This window comes from Trachypithecus francoisi, unplaced genomic scaffold (genome assembly GCF_009764315.1).
Source record: "Trachypithecus francoisi isolate TF-2019V2 unplaced genomic scaffold, Tfra_2.0 Lachesis_group4, whole genome shotgun sequence".
NCBI lineage: Eukaryota > Metazoa > Chordata > Mammalia > Primates > Cercopithecidae > Trachypithecus > Trachypithecus francoisi.
The window spans coordinates 78,200,727-78,217,397 of record NW_022681469.1 but is presented as its reverse complement, the minus strand read 5'-3'; the positions used below and the strand labels follow the sequence as shown (position 1 = coordinate 78,217,397).

At 38.5% G+C, this 16,671-nt stretch overlaps 1 pseudogene; it reads left to right on the top strand.

The window, feature by feature from the left end:
- Positions 1-6,620: 6,620 nt before the first annotated feature.
- LOC117072152 lies at positions 6,621-9,074 on the top strand (annotated as a pseudogene).
- Positions 9,075-16,671: the final 7,597 nt, after the last annotated feature.

The following is a 16,671-nucleotide window of genomic DNA, read 5'->3' as shown; positions in this document are numbered from 1 at the left end:
AGCACTGAAGAAGATAGAGACATGAAAAATCCTTAAAAAATCAGTGAATCCAGGAGCTGGTTGTTTGAAAAGATCAACAAAATTGATAGACCGCTAGCAAAGCTAATGAAGAAGAAAAGAGAGAAGAATCAAATAGACACAATAAAAAATAATAAAAGGGATCTCACCACTGATCCCACAGAAATACAAACTACCATCAGAGAATACTATAAACACCTTTACACAAATAAAGTAGAAAATCTAGAGGAAATGGACATATACATATAACAGACATATACATATAAATCTAGAGGAAACTGCACATATACACCCTCTCAAGACTAAACAAGGAAGAAGTCAAATCTCTGAATAGACCAATAACAAGTTCTGATATTGAGGCAGTGATTAATAGCCCACCAACAAAAAAAGCTCAGGACCAGACAGATTCACAGACAGATTCTACCAGAGATACAGAGAGGAGCTAGTACCATTCCTTCTGAAACTATTCCAAACAACAGAAAAAGAGGGACTGCTTCCTAACTCATTCTATGAGGCCAGCATCATCCTGATACCCAAACCTGGCAGAGACACAACAAAAAAAAAAGAATTTCAGGCCAATATCCCTGATGAACATTGATGTGAAAATCCTCAATAAAATACTGGCAAACTGAATCCAGCAGCACATCAGAAAGCTTACCCACCATGATCAAGTTGGCTTCATCCCTAGGATGCAAGGCTAGTTCAACATACACAAATAAATAAATGTAATCCATCACATAAGCAGAACCAATGACAAAAGCCACATGATTATCTCAATAGATACAGAAAAGGTTTTTGATAAAATTCAACACACTTCATGCTAAAAACTCTCAATACGCTAGGTATTGATGGAATGTATCTCAAAATAATGTTACTTATGACAAAACCACAGCCAATATCATACTGAATGGGCAAAAGCTGGAAGCATTCCTATTGAAAACCGGCACAAGACAAGGATGTCTCACTACTCCTATTGAACATACTATTGGAAGTGCTGGCCAGGGCAATCAGGCAAGAGAAAGAAATAAAGCGTATTCAAATAGGAAGACAGGAAGTCAAATTGTCTCTGTTTGCAGACAACATGATAGTATATTTAGAAAATCCAATCATCTCAGCCCCAAACCTCCTTAAGCTGATAAGCAATTTCAGCAAACTCTCAAGATATAAAAATTAAAGTGCAAAAATCACAAGCATTCCTATACACCGCTAATAGACAAACAGAGGGGCAAATCATGAGTGAACTCCCCTTCACAATTGCTACAAAGAGAATAAAATACTGAGAAATCCAACTTACAAGGGATGTGAAGGACTTCTTCAAGGAGAACTACAAACCACTGCTCAGCGAAATAAGAGGGGACACAAACAAATGGAAAAACATTACATGCTCATGGATAGGAAGAATCATTATCGTGAAAATGGTCATACTGTCCAAAGTAATTTATAGATTCAGTGCTATCCCCATCAAGCTATCATTGACTTTCTTCACAGAATTGGAAAAAACTGCTTTAAAGTTCATATGCAACCAAAACAGAGCCTGTATAGCCAAGACAATCCTAAGGAAAAAGAACAAAGCTGGAGACATCATGCTACCTGACTTCAAACTATGCTATAAGACTACAGTAACCAAAACAGCATGGTACTGGTACCGAAACAGATATATAGACCAATGGAACAGAACTGAGGCCTCAGAAATAATGCCACATATCTACAACCATCAGATCTTTGACAAACCTGACAAAAACAAGCAATGGGGAAAGGATATCCTATTTAATAAATGCTGCTGGGAAAACTGGCTAGCCATATGCAGAAAACTGAAACTGGACTCCTTCTTTACACCTTACACAAAAATTAACTCAAGATGGATTAAAGACTTAAACATAAGACCTAAAACCATAAAGACCCTAGAAGAATACCTAGACAGTACCATTCAGGACATAGGCATGGGCAAAGTCTTCATGTCTGAAACACCAAAAGCAATGGCAACAAAAGCCAGAATTGACAAATAGGATCTAATCAAACTAAAGAGCTTCTGCACAGCAAAAGAAACTATTATCAGAGTGAATAGGCAACCTACACAATGGGAGAAAAATTTTGCAACCTATCCATCTGACAAAGGGCTAATATCCAGAATCTACAGGAACTTAAACAAATTTACAAGAAAAAAACAACCCTATCCAAAAGTGGGTGAATGATATGAACAGACACTTCTCAAAAGAAGACATTTATGTGGCCAAAAAAACATATGAAGAAAAGCTCATCATCACTGGTCATTAGAGAAATGCAAATTAAAACCACAATGAGATACCATCACATACCAGTTAGGATCATGACCATTAAAAAGTCAGGAAACAACAGATGCTGGAGAGGATATGGAGAAATAGGAATGCTTTTACAGTGTTGGTGGAGTGTAAATTAGTTCAACCATCATGGAAGAGTGTGGCGATTTCTCAAGGATCTAGAACCAGAAATACCATTTGACCCAGCAATTCCATTACTGGGTATATACCCAAAGGATTATAAATCATTCTAGTATAAAGACACATGCACATGTATGTTTACTGCAGCACTGTTCACAATAGCAAAGATTTGGAACCAACCCAAATGGCCATCAGTGATGGACTGGATAAAGAAAATGTGGCACATATACACCATGGAATACTATGCAGCCATAAAAAAGGATGAGTTCATGTCCTTTGCAGGGACATGGATGAAACTGGAAACCATTCTCAGCAAACTAACACAGGAACAGAAAACCAAATACCACGTGTTCTCACTCATAAGTGGGAGTTAAACAACGAGAACACATGGACACAGGGAGGGGAACATCACACACCAGGGCCTGTCTGGCAGTGGGGGTCTAGGGGTGGGACAGCATTAGGAGAAATACCTAATGTAGATGAAAGGTTGATGGGTGCAGCACACCACCATGGTATGTGTATACCTATGTAACAAATCTGCACATTCTGCACATGTATCCCAGAACTTAAAGTATATTTTTTAAAAAGGAATGAAAGACTGACACATGCTACAACATGGTTGAAACTTCAAAATATTATGTCAAATGAAAAAACCAGTCACAAAAGGTTACATATTGTATTGTTCTATCTATATGAAGTGTCCAGAATAGGCCAATTCAAAGATACAGAAAGTAGGTTAAAATGTCCAGAAAGTGAGTCACTCTAAAGAGACATAAAGTAGGTTGCCTGGGACTGTGGTTCAGGTGTGAGACTGGAGAATGAGGAGTGACTCTTAAAGTGTATTGGTTTCTTTTTCAGAGTACTGAAAATGTGTTAAAATTTAATCGTGGTGATGGTTGCAAAGTTCTGTGAATATACTAAAAACTGTCAATTTGTACACTTTGAATGAATAAATTGTACAGTATGTAAATTATATGTCAATAAAGCTGTTAAAAAAGCAATGGCAGCCAGGCATGGTGGCTCATGCCTGTAATCTCAGCACTTTGGGAGGCTGAGGCAGGAGGATCACTTGAGACCAGGAGTTTCAGATCAGCCTGGGCCACATGTCAACATTCAGTTTCCACAAAAAGTTTAAGAATTAGCTGGGTGTGGTAGCATGTGCCTATAGTCATAGCTACTCAAGAGGCTGAGGTGAGAAGATCTCTGGAGTCCAGGAGATTTAGGCTGCAGTGAGCCATGAACATGCCACTGCAGTCCAGTCTGGGTAACAGAACAAGAGTCTTCTCCAAAAGAAAAAAAGAAAAAAGAAGGAAAAGAAAGAAAGAAAGAAAGAAAGAAGAGAGAGAGAGAGAGAGAGGGAGGGAGGGAGGGAGGGAGGGAAAGAGAGAGAGAGGGAGAGAGAGAGGAAGGAAGGAAGGAAGGAAGGAAGGAGGGAGGGAGGGAGGGAGGGAGGGAGGGAGGGAAGGGAAGGGAAAGGAAAGGAAAGGAAAAGAAAATAAAGAAAAGGAAAGGAAAGGAAAGAAAAGAGAAAGAAAGAAAGAGAGAGGAAGGAAACACGGAAGGAAACAACAACAAACAAACAAAACAACAATGGCAAGCTGGGCATGATGGTGCATACCTGTGGTCCCAGCTACTTCAGAGACAGAGGCAAGAGGATCACTTGAGTTCAGGAGTTTGAGACTATCCTGAGCAACATAGTGAGACCCTATTCTTAAAAAATTCAATCAATTAAGTTTTTAAAAAATCAATGACAGAAATAAACACACACACACACACATACACACACACACACTTGTACATAGACCCACTATCAGATGCCTGGGCCACACTGCAGAGCTGCAGATTCCTAATATATAGAGATATTTTTAACAATCATTGCAAAGGATGAGAACCAAGATAGCATTTAAAATTTTTATTCATGGAGTTTTGATGGGAAGGTCCATTTCCTTGCACTAGCCCCACCTAAAAATGATTAAGTATTCATATTTTTGTGTGATAAATAAAGCAACAGAAAGAAATAATTTAAAATATTTATAAGTATTTTCATATAAATTTAAATCTCATCCCACCTCAAGCCCTGTGAAGTTAGAATGGTGGGAGACCTCTGTGGGGGAGGAGGGAGACATCTGACTCTGCTCTTCACCTCTGGAGACATGGGCCCAGGTGCTAAGACCTCAGGTGCTGAGTGCCAAATAATTATATTTTTCAGTCCATGGCACATTATCATTATATGTCCATGCGATGTGGGGAGGCCTCTCTTGTTTTGTCCATTCCTGTTTATTTACAAAGCTCCATATATAACCATTCTCAAATGTTTAACATCTTTTTGTTTGTATTCTTGCATGATGTGTACCATTTTGTGTGCTAAATTTCTAATACGTAGAAATTTATGTAAACATTTCTAAGTTATGTATCTCATCGTATCATTTATGCCTGGTTTACTACTTTGGAAGGAATGAGACGCTATCAGAGCCCTGCAATGAACATTCATTTATTACATTTTTAATGAAATGGCTACTATGTGCACCTCTATAATAAGGAGGAAGGCAGTATGACAATGTGGCAAGGAGCTGTGGCTCTGGGTTCTGAATGCCAGGGTTCAAATGATCGCTTCTCCATTTACTAGCTGCTTGGGCTTGGACAGGTTACTTGGACCTCTTTGCTTTTCAGTTTAATCACCAGTAAAGTGTGGATACTTTCTTTCTTTTTTCCTTTTTTTTTTTTTTCTGAGACGAAGTCTCACTCTGTCACCAGGCTGGAGTGCAGTGGCGCGATCTTGACTCACTGCAACCTCTACCTCCAGGTTCAAGCAATTCTCCTGCCTCAGCCTCCCGAGTAGCTGGCACTACAGGCACGCACCACCACGCCCAGTTAATTTTTGTATTTTAGTAGAGATGGGGTTTCACCACGTTGGCCAGGCTGGTCTCAAAGTCCTGACCTCAGGTGATCTGCCCACCTTGGCCTCTCAAAGTACTGGGATTACAGGCATAAGCCACTGCGCCCAGCTAAGTGTAAATTCTTTAGCACACATCTCAGAGGTGGTTATAAGGATTAAATATCCAGGGGGGAGAGGATGATATTAATCCCAGTATCGTAGGGGGTTTAAAATACCTTTCTTCTGTGTGTTCTGATCTCCTTGCTCGTAGGCTCTCACGTGGAATCTTTGGGGGAGCTGTTCTTCATATTTTCCAGCCCCAGTGCCCTTTTAACAAAATTGGGTAGCTGTAAATACATTGATACTTGGGCACAGAGTTGGCACTCAATAAGTAGGTGTTAAGTAAATGAATCAAAATAAGTGCAAGATACAAGATACATGGTCCCTTCTGTCAAAGAGTTTATAAATCGAGTATGAATGATATACCTGAAATCACTTAAAAAATCTATGTAAAGGGCCGGGCATGGTGGCTCATGCCTGTAATCCCAGCACGTTGGGAGGTCCAGGCAGGTGGATAATCTGAGGTCAGGAATTCAGGACCAGCCTGGCCAACATGGTGAAACCCCATCTCTACTAAAAATACAAAAATTAGCTGGGCGTGGTGGTGCACACCTGTAAAAACAGCTACTCAGGAAGCTGAGGCAGGGTAATCACTTGCACCCAGAAGGCGAAAGTTACAGTGAGCTGAGATCGTGCCACGGCACTCCAGCCTGGACGACAGAATGAAGAAACTCTGTCACAAAAAACAAAACACAAAGCAAAAAACCTATGTAAACACCATTATATGTGACATGTCAGGATAAGAGGAACAACTAACAAATTTTGTAGACATTCAGTAAATGGAGAGAAAGGTTTTTGGAGATGAGGGGCTTGAGCTAGACCTTGTATGTGTGCTATTAGAAGCTTCCTTGGTTGGACACATATAAAAACTTTGGTTTTTGATGCTAATAGTATTAAAATTCTGTCTCCTTGGAAGCAGACTGCCTATTGCTTTAGCTTTAAAAGAGATTTAGATCCAAGCATTCCATTATGCAAGCCATAGAAAGACCATTTTATGTGAAGATGCACTTTGATTTCATTTTCCTCTATCCACGTTTTATTGTAGTTAGTTGTTTAGAGCTGTTCTGTGTAGAGTGTGAGGTCCTTGAGGTCCTTAAGGGAAGGGACCTTGCTTGCCCTCTTTATCCCCTGCATACTTTGCATAAAGGAGGCACTCCATAAATGTTTATTGAATAAATGCTACAGTCCTAATGGGTAAGAATGTGTCATATTATTCTTTGTTTTCTTATGTGCACTGAAACAAATTGTTTCTTGAGTTTGGTTGTTAGAATATTTATTAAGTTTTCACTGATTCTTTTGCTACAGGTTAGCTAATCATGCAGCAGCTGCTTGAGTTTCACCTTTCTCTAGTCCAGCAGAATTATATTTTGATGACCTCCATTTTGATGCTTGTATACCAGCTCTAATCCAAAGATTGATCTTTAGGAAACAGATGGAGACTGATAAGGATAACTTCCGTGAAGACAAACCCATGCACGCATTCTGTTGTCTGAATAATGTTTAAATTAATCCTTCTGCTCCCAAGCCATCAACTTGCCCCTTAACATACATCTTTCTAGAGCCCAAATCTGAGCTCCTTGTAGAAGATCTTTGCCCTCTTCACTCTCCAGGCCTTCCTAATTAATGTCTTCTCAGAGTTTACCTTCTCTCTCTCGACATTAGTTAAAAGAAAACGTGGCTGCTGTAGCATGTGGGGATACATTACCACATCCCATTTCCTTCTCTATGACCAGGATTTCCAATTTCCAAGCCCGATGGGCTCTCCCAGCTGGAACAGGATCTGTAGGTCTTTGACCTGGAAACTAAGACTAGAGAAGTCTTAAAGAGATGACTGCTCAGGTGAGGAAGGCAGAATCAATCAGATGGAATTAGCAGTGAAGTAAAGTTCAACTGTTGAGCCAAGTTGTAGCTGCTTTGGCACTCAGAATGAAGAGTTCTGTGTGTGTGTCCCAGCATGGAGAGTTATTTCCTTTTTCCTTCAGTTAGGTTGACCCTTTCCTTTTGTTTAGGACCTGTGCACATGTTGTACTGGGCCCCCAGCCAAGTTGGTTATCTAAAATTCTTTCAAACTATTTCCCTATTATCTCCTTAACTGTTGTCTTCTTACTCTGCTGAATGTGTCTGCTCTTTTACCTCACTGCTCCTGTTCATGCCCCTACTTCTGCTGTTGAGATTTTGTGCCTGTTTTTCAGAGTAAATAAACTTTTCTTGTCCTTGTAGATATTACATTGTTTAGTTTTCTCATCTGAGTTTTCTTTTCCTAAGCACAGGGTACAGATTACATTTGTATTTTATATTTATATATTGTATCAGATGGAGAGACCAGAGAAGAGAACAAGCTGTCGATTCCTAAGGAGAAAATTTCAGAAGAAGTACATTCATACAAAGTGATAGTAGGAAGACTCAAACACAGTATTACCTAAGTTAGAGACTAGAGAAGTGTATAAGTCTGAGGACAGATCAGAAGGGCTTCAGGAAATTCTAAGGAAATTTCTTTACCTGGAAAGTTTAGGCAAATAGCAATCAGCAAAGAAACCTTCACCAGTGAGAAGAACAATGAATGTAATAAACCGGAAAAAAGCTTCAGTCTGGACTCTACTAATGATGCAGATCAGAAAGTTCTTAGAATACAGAATACTGATGATAATGATAAGAATGACATGAGCTCCAACCAGAATTCAGCCTCTGGTAAACATGAACACATAAATCGAACACAGGATTTTCAGAGCAGTAAATGTAAGGAAAGCTTAATGGATCTCTCCCTCCTCAATAAATGGGACAGCATCCTTAACACTGAGAAATCCTGTAAATGTGATGTATGTGAGAAAGTTTTCCATCAGAGCTCAGCCCTTACTAGACATCAGAGAATCCCTACTAGAGAGAAGCTCTACAAATGTAAAGAATGTGAAAAGTCTTCCAGTTAGAGCTCAAGTCTTAGTCAACATAAAAGAATACACACTAGAGAAAAACCTTACAAATGTGAAGCACCTGGTAAATCCTGTGACGCATCTGACAAATCCTGTAGTCCAAGCTCAGGCATAATTCAACACAAGAAAATTCACACCAGAGCCAAAGCTTACAAATGTAGCCGTTGTGAAAGAGTCTTCAGTCATAGTGTCCGCCTTACTCAACATCAGAAAATTCACAAAGAGATGCCCTGTAAGTGTACTATATGTGGCAGTGACTTCTGCCATACTTCATACCTGTTTGAACATCAGAGGGTCCACCACGAAGGGAAATCCTATAAGTATGATGAATATGGGTTGGCCTACATTAAACAAGGAATTCATTTCAGAGAAAAACCCTGTACATATAATGAATGTGGAAAAAACTTCAGATTGAATTCACATTTAATTCAGCATCAAAGAATTCACACAGGAATGAAACTGCATGAATGTTATGAATATGGAAAAGCTTTCAGTCAAACCTCATGCCTTATTCACCATCAAATAATGCATAGGAAAGAGAAATCATATGAATGCAATGAGTATGAGGGCAGTTTCAGTCATCGCTCAGAACTTATCCTGCAACAAGAAGTCGTCACCAGACAGAAAGTCTTTGATTGTGATGTACGGGAAAAGAACTCCAGTCAGAGAGCACACTTCGTTCAATATCAGAGCGTTCATACCAAAGAGGACTCATGAATATAATGAGGGTGAAAAGACATTTAGTCTAGTCAAATTCAGGCTTCATTCAACATCCGAGGTTCACACCAGGGAGAAATCATGTACATACTGCATGTGGTAAAGCCTTCAGTCACAGCTCAACCGTTACTCAGCATCAGATAATTCAATTTTCATGCTATTAATATTTTCATGCCTTAGTCACATTTGGAGAATTCATGTGGGAATAAAGTTCCATTACTGCAATGAATGTAAAAAAGCCATCAGTCAAAGAAACTACCTTGTTTAGTATCAAATTCATGCCATGCAAAAAGATGATAAATGTAATAAAAGTGCACGTGCATGAGGAGATTCAGTCATAACCCAACGCTCATTCAACATCAAAGAATCTATATCTAAGAGAAGTTATTTGATTGTAGTAAATGGCAAATCTTTCAATGGGAGTTTAACTAGTCTTTGCCATATCAGAATATCCATATTAGACCAGAATTTGATGTAATGCAAATGGAAAACTTGACACCATGTTTCAGGCTTTACCCAGCCTCAAAATAATGGAAAGAAAATTATTGATTATTTAGTTGCAAAATTGTTAATACATAGTCCCAATCTTTATCATTGCACAAGAATCTAGGGGTGGCTTGGTAAATGCAGTGCCATTTTCTCATGGCATTCCTTTATTTAATGTGTGTTCTAAGTAGATATGTTCATTTTTACTTTTTTATTATAATCATTTTGATACTAAAAAGAACAGAGATGGGGTCTCACTTTGTTGCCCAGGCTGGTCTTGAACTCCTGGCCTCAAGCTGTCTTCTCACCTTGTCCTCCCAAAGTGCTGGGGTTACAGGTGTGAGTCACTGTGCCAGGCCTATTTTATTTATAGAACTCATTTAAGCTGTTTTTATTTTAATATGCCCTATAAATATTTTTATTTTTCTTGAAATTGGTTCTTAGTGTTCACAATTTCCCTAAGATACTGCTAATGCACCAGTATTAAAACACCTCAGTGTAATAGCTCATTTAGCTTTTTCTGATGTTCTTGGCCCAAGTTCTCTCCAAATCCAACTCTTACGCTTATTCTTTTCTAGGGACGCTATGTTATTGCTTTACAGCCACAACACTTGGATGCCTGTTTATTGATTTCTCCATTCCCTTAAGCACCTTTAGAAGATTTAGAAGATTCCTAGTTTTAAGCGTTTCACCAGCAAGTATTCCACATCTAGTTGATGTTGCTGCTCGAATGTCTTATTTCCTAAAGTGAAGCATCTTTTTAAAAAAAGAATTGGATTTAAAATATATCCAGTCCAATATAAGTGTGAATATAAGTAAGCGTTTTCTATCCTGAGTTTGTAGCAGGCAGCCAAACATTTTCAAATGATGCCCAAGATTTTGGTTGCCTTGTATGCATCCACAGCCTGCAAAGAGAGATGATAAGACATCAGGGAGCCAACAAGACTCCTGGTAACCTCCCTACATACATTCAGTGCCTTTTCTGCATGCCTAAGCTTAGAGTTCTTTTACATACCTCTAAGGCCAGCAAAATGCTCAGGTCTCCTTTGGTAGGGTAAACATAAGAACATACACAGGCTGGATGCGGTGGCTCACATCTGTAATCCCAGCACTTTGGCAGGCCGAGACGGTTGGATCACGAGGTCAGGAGATGGAGACCATTCTGGCCAACATGGTGAAACCTCATCTCTACTAAAAATACAAAAATTAGCCGGGTGTGGTGGCACGTGCCTGTAGTCTCAGCTACTCAGGAGGCTGAGGCAGGAGAATCGCTTGATTCCTGCAGGTGGAGGTTGCAGTGAGCAGAGATCGCCACTGCACTCCAGCCTGGCCAAGGCTCCATCTCAAAACAAAACAACACAACACAACGCAACACAAAAACATACAAAAAACCCCCAGCGTCGTAAGGGAATGTAGCCTTTCAACAGAGATGATGCTGTTCTTACGTTAATCTCAGAGACAATATTTCAAGAGAGTGGCAGGTCTGTTCCTGGTAAAATTTTAACCTTTAGAATTGCAGATAAATGTTTGAATTCTCCCCCACCCCCCAACACCAACCAGTCTTCCCTCATCAATCCAGGACAGTATTTGAAGTATGAAGGTTTTGTGTTAGTGGTTTATCCATTATCACATTTTCGTATTTTAATAGTCTACAGGCCATATAAAAGAACACGGCTTTTTGATTGATAAAAGGGATTATAGATGTTGACTCAAGTTCAGGGCCACCATCATATACCTAACAGGAGCTCATGCTTCTTTAGGTAATATCAAAGCATTTTGTATTTTTCCATCTTAAGATTTATAACATTTTGTGAATAAGACAAGTGTTATTTAAAATTCTAGTTGTCAATCCAGGCTTTCGTAGTTCAGATGTTATAATATTCGCTAGGGACCATCAACAAATATATAAAAATACATTGTTCACTCTATAATCGTCCTTTACAAAAGGTGTCACAGAGGGTGTCCACCCACGGTGATATTAGGGGCAATATCATCATCTCCTTTGTATGTTACAAATAATGTCACAGAGGTGGCATACTGTCACATAATGTCCACCCATGGGGATATTTGTGGCGATATAATTATCTCTCATGAATATTATGAATAATGTCACAAAGGGTGACCACCCACGCTGATATTAGGGGCAATGTCATCATCCGCCATGGATATTACGAATAATGTCACTAAGGGTGTACACCCCCTGTGATATTAGGAATAATTTCATCTTCTTTTTTGGATATTACGAATAATGGTAGCACTGAAAATGCACACCTTGTGTGACATTAGAAGGAATATAATCTCTTTCCTTGGATGTTATGAACAATAGTATCACCGAGGGTGTACATTCCATGGGATATTACAAGTAACATCATCTACTCCCTTGGATATTATGAACAATAGCATCACAGAGGGTGTACCCATACAATATTAGGAGTAACATTATCTCCTCCCTTGGATATTGCAAATAATAGCATCACAGAGGGTGTACACCCCATGTGATATTAGAAGTAACATGATTTCCTCCTATGGATATTACAAATAATAGCATCACAAAGGGTGTACGTACCATGCGATATTAGGAATAACATTATATCTTTCCTTGTATATTACAAATAATAGTATCACAGAGAATGTACACCCTGTTCAATATTAGGAGCAACATCATTTTTTCTAAATATTTTTCTAAATATTTTCTAAATATATGAATATTTTATAAACATTATGAATAATAGTAACAATATTCTTTTTACTTTTCTAAATATTATGAATAATAGTATCACAAAGGGTGTACACCCTCTGCGATATTAGCAGTAACATCATCTCCTTTCTGAGATATTACAAATAATAGTATCACGAAGGGTGTACACCCTGTGCTATATTAGGAGTAACATCATCTCCTCCCTTAAATATTAGGAATAATAGTATTACAGAGGGTGTACACCCCATGTGATATTAGAAATAACATAATCTCTTCCCTTAAATATTACAAATAATAGTATCACAGAGGGTGTACCCATACAATATTAGGAGTAACATTATCTCCTCCCTTGGATATTGCAAATAATAGCATCACAGAGGGTGTACACCCCATGTGATATTAGAAGTAACATGATTTCCTCCTATGGATATTACAAATAATAGCATCACAAAGGTGTACGTACCATGCGATATTAGGAATAACATTATATCTTTCCTTGTATATTACAAATAATAGTATCACAGAGAATGTACACCCTGTTCAATATTAGGAGCAACATCATTTTTTCTAAATATTTTCTAAATATTTTCTAAATATATGAATATTTTATAAACATTATGAATAATAGTAACAATATTCTTTTTACTTTTCTAAATATTATGAATAATAGTATCACAAAGGGTGTACACCCTCTGCGATATTAGCAGTAACATCATCTCCTTTCTGAGATATTACAAATAATAGTATCACGAAGGGTGTACACCCTGTGCTATATTAGGAGTAACATCATCTCCTCCCTTAAATATTAGGAATAATAGTATTACAGAGGGTGTACACCCCATGTGATATTAGAAATAACATAATCTCTTCCCTTAAATATTACAAATAATAGTATCACAGAGGGTGTACACCCTGTGCGACATTAGAAGTAACATCATCACCTCCCTTGGATATTATGAAGAATAGTATCACCGAGAGTGTAAACCCCTTGTGATATTAGAGGTAATATCATCTCCTCCGTTGCATATTACAAATAGTATCACAGAGGGTGTACACTCCCTGTGTTATTAGGAGTAATTCCTCTCCTCCATTGGATGTTATGAATATTATCACAGAGGGTGTACACCCACTATGATATAAGGAGTGTATTATCTCCTCTTTTGGATATTACAAAGAGTATCACAGAAAGTGTACACCCCCTGCAATATTGGGAGCATTATCATTTCCTCCCTTGGATATTATGAATAATATTACAGAGGCTGTACATACAAAGTGTGTATGATATTAGCAGTAATATCATCTCCCTTGGATATTATGAATAATATCACAAAAAGTGTACACCCACTACTGTATTAGGAGTAATGTCTCCTTCCTTGAATATTATGAATAATATCACAAAGGGTGTACAGCCACTGAGACATTAGGAGTAATATCATCTCCTCCCTTGGATATTACAAATATGATCACAGAGGGTGTACACACAGGGTGTGTAGGATATTAGGAGTAATATCACCTCCTTCCTTGCATATTACAAATAATATCACAGAGGGTGTACATCCACTGTGATATTAGAAGTAATATCATCTCCTTTTTTGGATATTATGAATAATGTCACAGAGGGTGTACACCCACTGTGACGTCAGGAGTAATGTCATCTCCTTCCTTGGACATCATTACAAATAATATCATAGACGTTTTACACTCACTGCAGTATTAGGAGTAATGTCATCTCCTCCCTTAGACTTTATTACGAATAATATCACAGAGGGTGTACTCCCATTGCGATATTAGGAGTAATGTCATCTCCTCCCTTGGACATTACTACCAATAATATTGCAGAGGGTGTACGCCCATTAGGGGTAATGTCCTCTCCTCTCTTGGACTTTATTACGAATAATATCACAGAAGGTGTATGCCTATTGCGATATTAGGAGTAAGGTCATCTCCTCCCTTGGACATTTTTACGAATAATATCACAGAGGGTGTACGTCCACTGCGATACTAGGAGTAATGTCATCTCCTCCCTTAGACATCATTACTAATAATATCAGAGAGGGTTTAAGCCTACTGTGATATTAAGAGAAATGTCATCTACTTTTTGAACATCATTGCGAATAATATCACGGAGGGTGTATGCCCACTGCGATATTATAAGCCTACTGAGATATTGGGAGTAATGTAATCTCCTGCCTTGGACATGATTATGAATTATATCACGAAGGGTATATGCACACTGAGGCATTAGGAGTAATGTCTTCTCCTCCCTTGGACATCATTACGAATAATATCGCAAGGGGTGTACATTCACTGCAATGTTAGAAGTAATGTCATCTCCTTTCTTGAAAATCATTACGAAAAATATCACTGAGGATGTATGCCCACTGTGATATTAGAAGAAATATCATCTTTTTTGTTGGACATCATTGCGAATTATATCACGGAGGGTCTACACCCACTGTGATAGCAGTAATAATATCATCTTTCCCCTTGGATGTTATGAATTATATCACAGAGGGTGTACACACAGGGTGTTTACGATATTAGTAGTAATATCATTTCCCCCGTTGGATATTACGAATAATATCACAGAGGATGTACACCCCTTGCGATATTAGGAGTAACATCATCTCCCTCCTTAATTGTTATGAATAATATCACAGAGGGTGTACACCCCTGAGATATTAGAAGTAATATAATCACCTGCCTTGGATATTATGAAGAATATCACAGAGGGTGTACACAGGGTGTTTACATTATTATAAGTAATACCATCTCCCCCTGAGATATTGCAAATAATATCACAGAGGGTGTACACTACCTGCGACATTATTAGGAGTAGTATCATGTCCCTTCTGGGATATTACGAAGAATCTCACAGAGGGGGTACACACCCGGCGATATTAGTAGGAGTAATATCGTCTCCTCCCCGCTGGGATATTATGAAGAATCTTGCAGAGGGGGTACACCCCTGTGTTATTATTATGAGCAATGTCATCTCTCCCCTGGGATACTGCGAAGAATCTCACAGAGAGAGTACACCCCTGTGATATTGTTAAGAGTAATATTATCTCCCCCGTTGGAAATTACAAAGAAACTCATAAAGGGGGTAAACCCCCTGCAACATTATTAGGAATAATATCATTTCCTCCCACCTGGGATATTACAAAGACTCTCACAGAGGGGGTACACTCCCTGAGATATTGTTAGGAGTAATATCATTTCCTCCCTGGGATATTACAAAGAATATCACAGAAGGTGTACACCCCCTGAGATATTAGAAGTAATATCATCTCCCCCTGGGATGTTACAAAGAATATCACAGAGGTGTACATCTCTAGCGATATTAGGAGTAACATTATCTCCCCTATATAAATATCACACAGAGTGTACACTGTGCGATATAAGGAGTAACATAATTTCTTCCCTGGGATATTATGAAGAATATCACGGAAGGTGTATATCCCCTGCGATATTAGGAGTAACATCATCTCCCCCCTTGGATATTATGAAGAATATCACACAGGGAGTACATTTCCTGTGATATTAGGAGTAACATAATCTCCCCCCTTGAATATGATGAAAAATGTCACAGAGGGTGTACACCCCTGTAAAATTCGGAGTAACATCATCTCTCCCCTTGGATATTTCGAAGAATATCACAGAAGGTGTACACTCCCTGCGATATTAGGAGTAACATCATTTCCCTCTGCCCCAGATATTACGAAGAATATCACAGAGGGTGTAAATTCCCTGCGATATTAGGAGTATCATCATCTCCAATTTTGGATATTATGAAGAATAACACAGAGGGTGTACACCCCGTGCGATATTAAGAGTAACATCATCTCCCCCTTTGGATATTTTGAAGAATATCACAGAGGGGGTGTCCATTTCCTGCGATATTAGAAGTAGCTTCATCCCCCACCTTGGATATTACGAAGAATATCACAGAGGGTGTACACACAAGGTGTTTACAATATTATAAGTAATATCTGCGAAGTAATGTCATCTTCCCCCTTGGTTATTACGAATAATATCACGGAGCATGTACACACCCTGCGAAGTAATATTCTCTCCCCCATTGAATATTACGAATAATCTCACAAAAGGTGTACACCCTCTGTGAATATATTACTTATATAAGTAAATATTATATTATAAGTAACATATATCACTTACATATGTTATATTGTAAACACCCTGTGTATAAGTAATATATTATTATAATCCAATATAAGTAATTGGATTTTAAGAATAATATCACAGTGGGTGTACATTCCCTGCGATGTTATTAGAAGTAATATCATCTCCCTTCTGGGATATTACGAAGAATCTCACAGAGAAGGTACATCCCCAGCAATATTATAAGAAGTAATGTCATCTCCCCATCGGGATACTACGAAGAATCTCGCA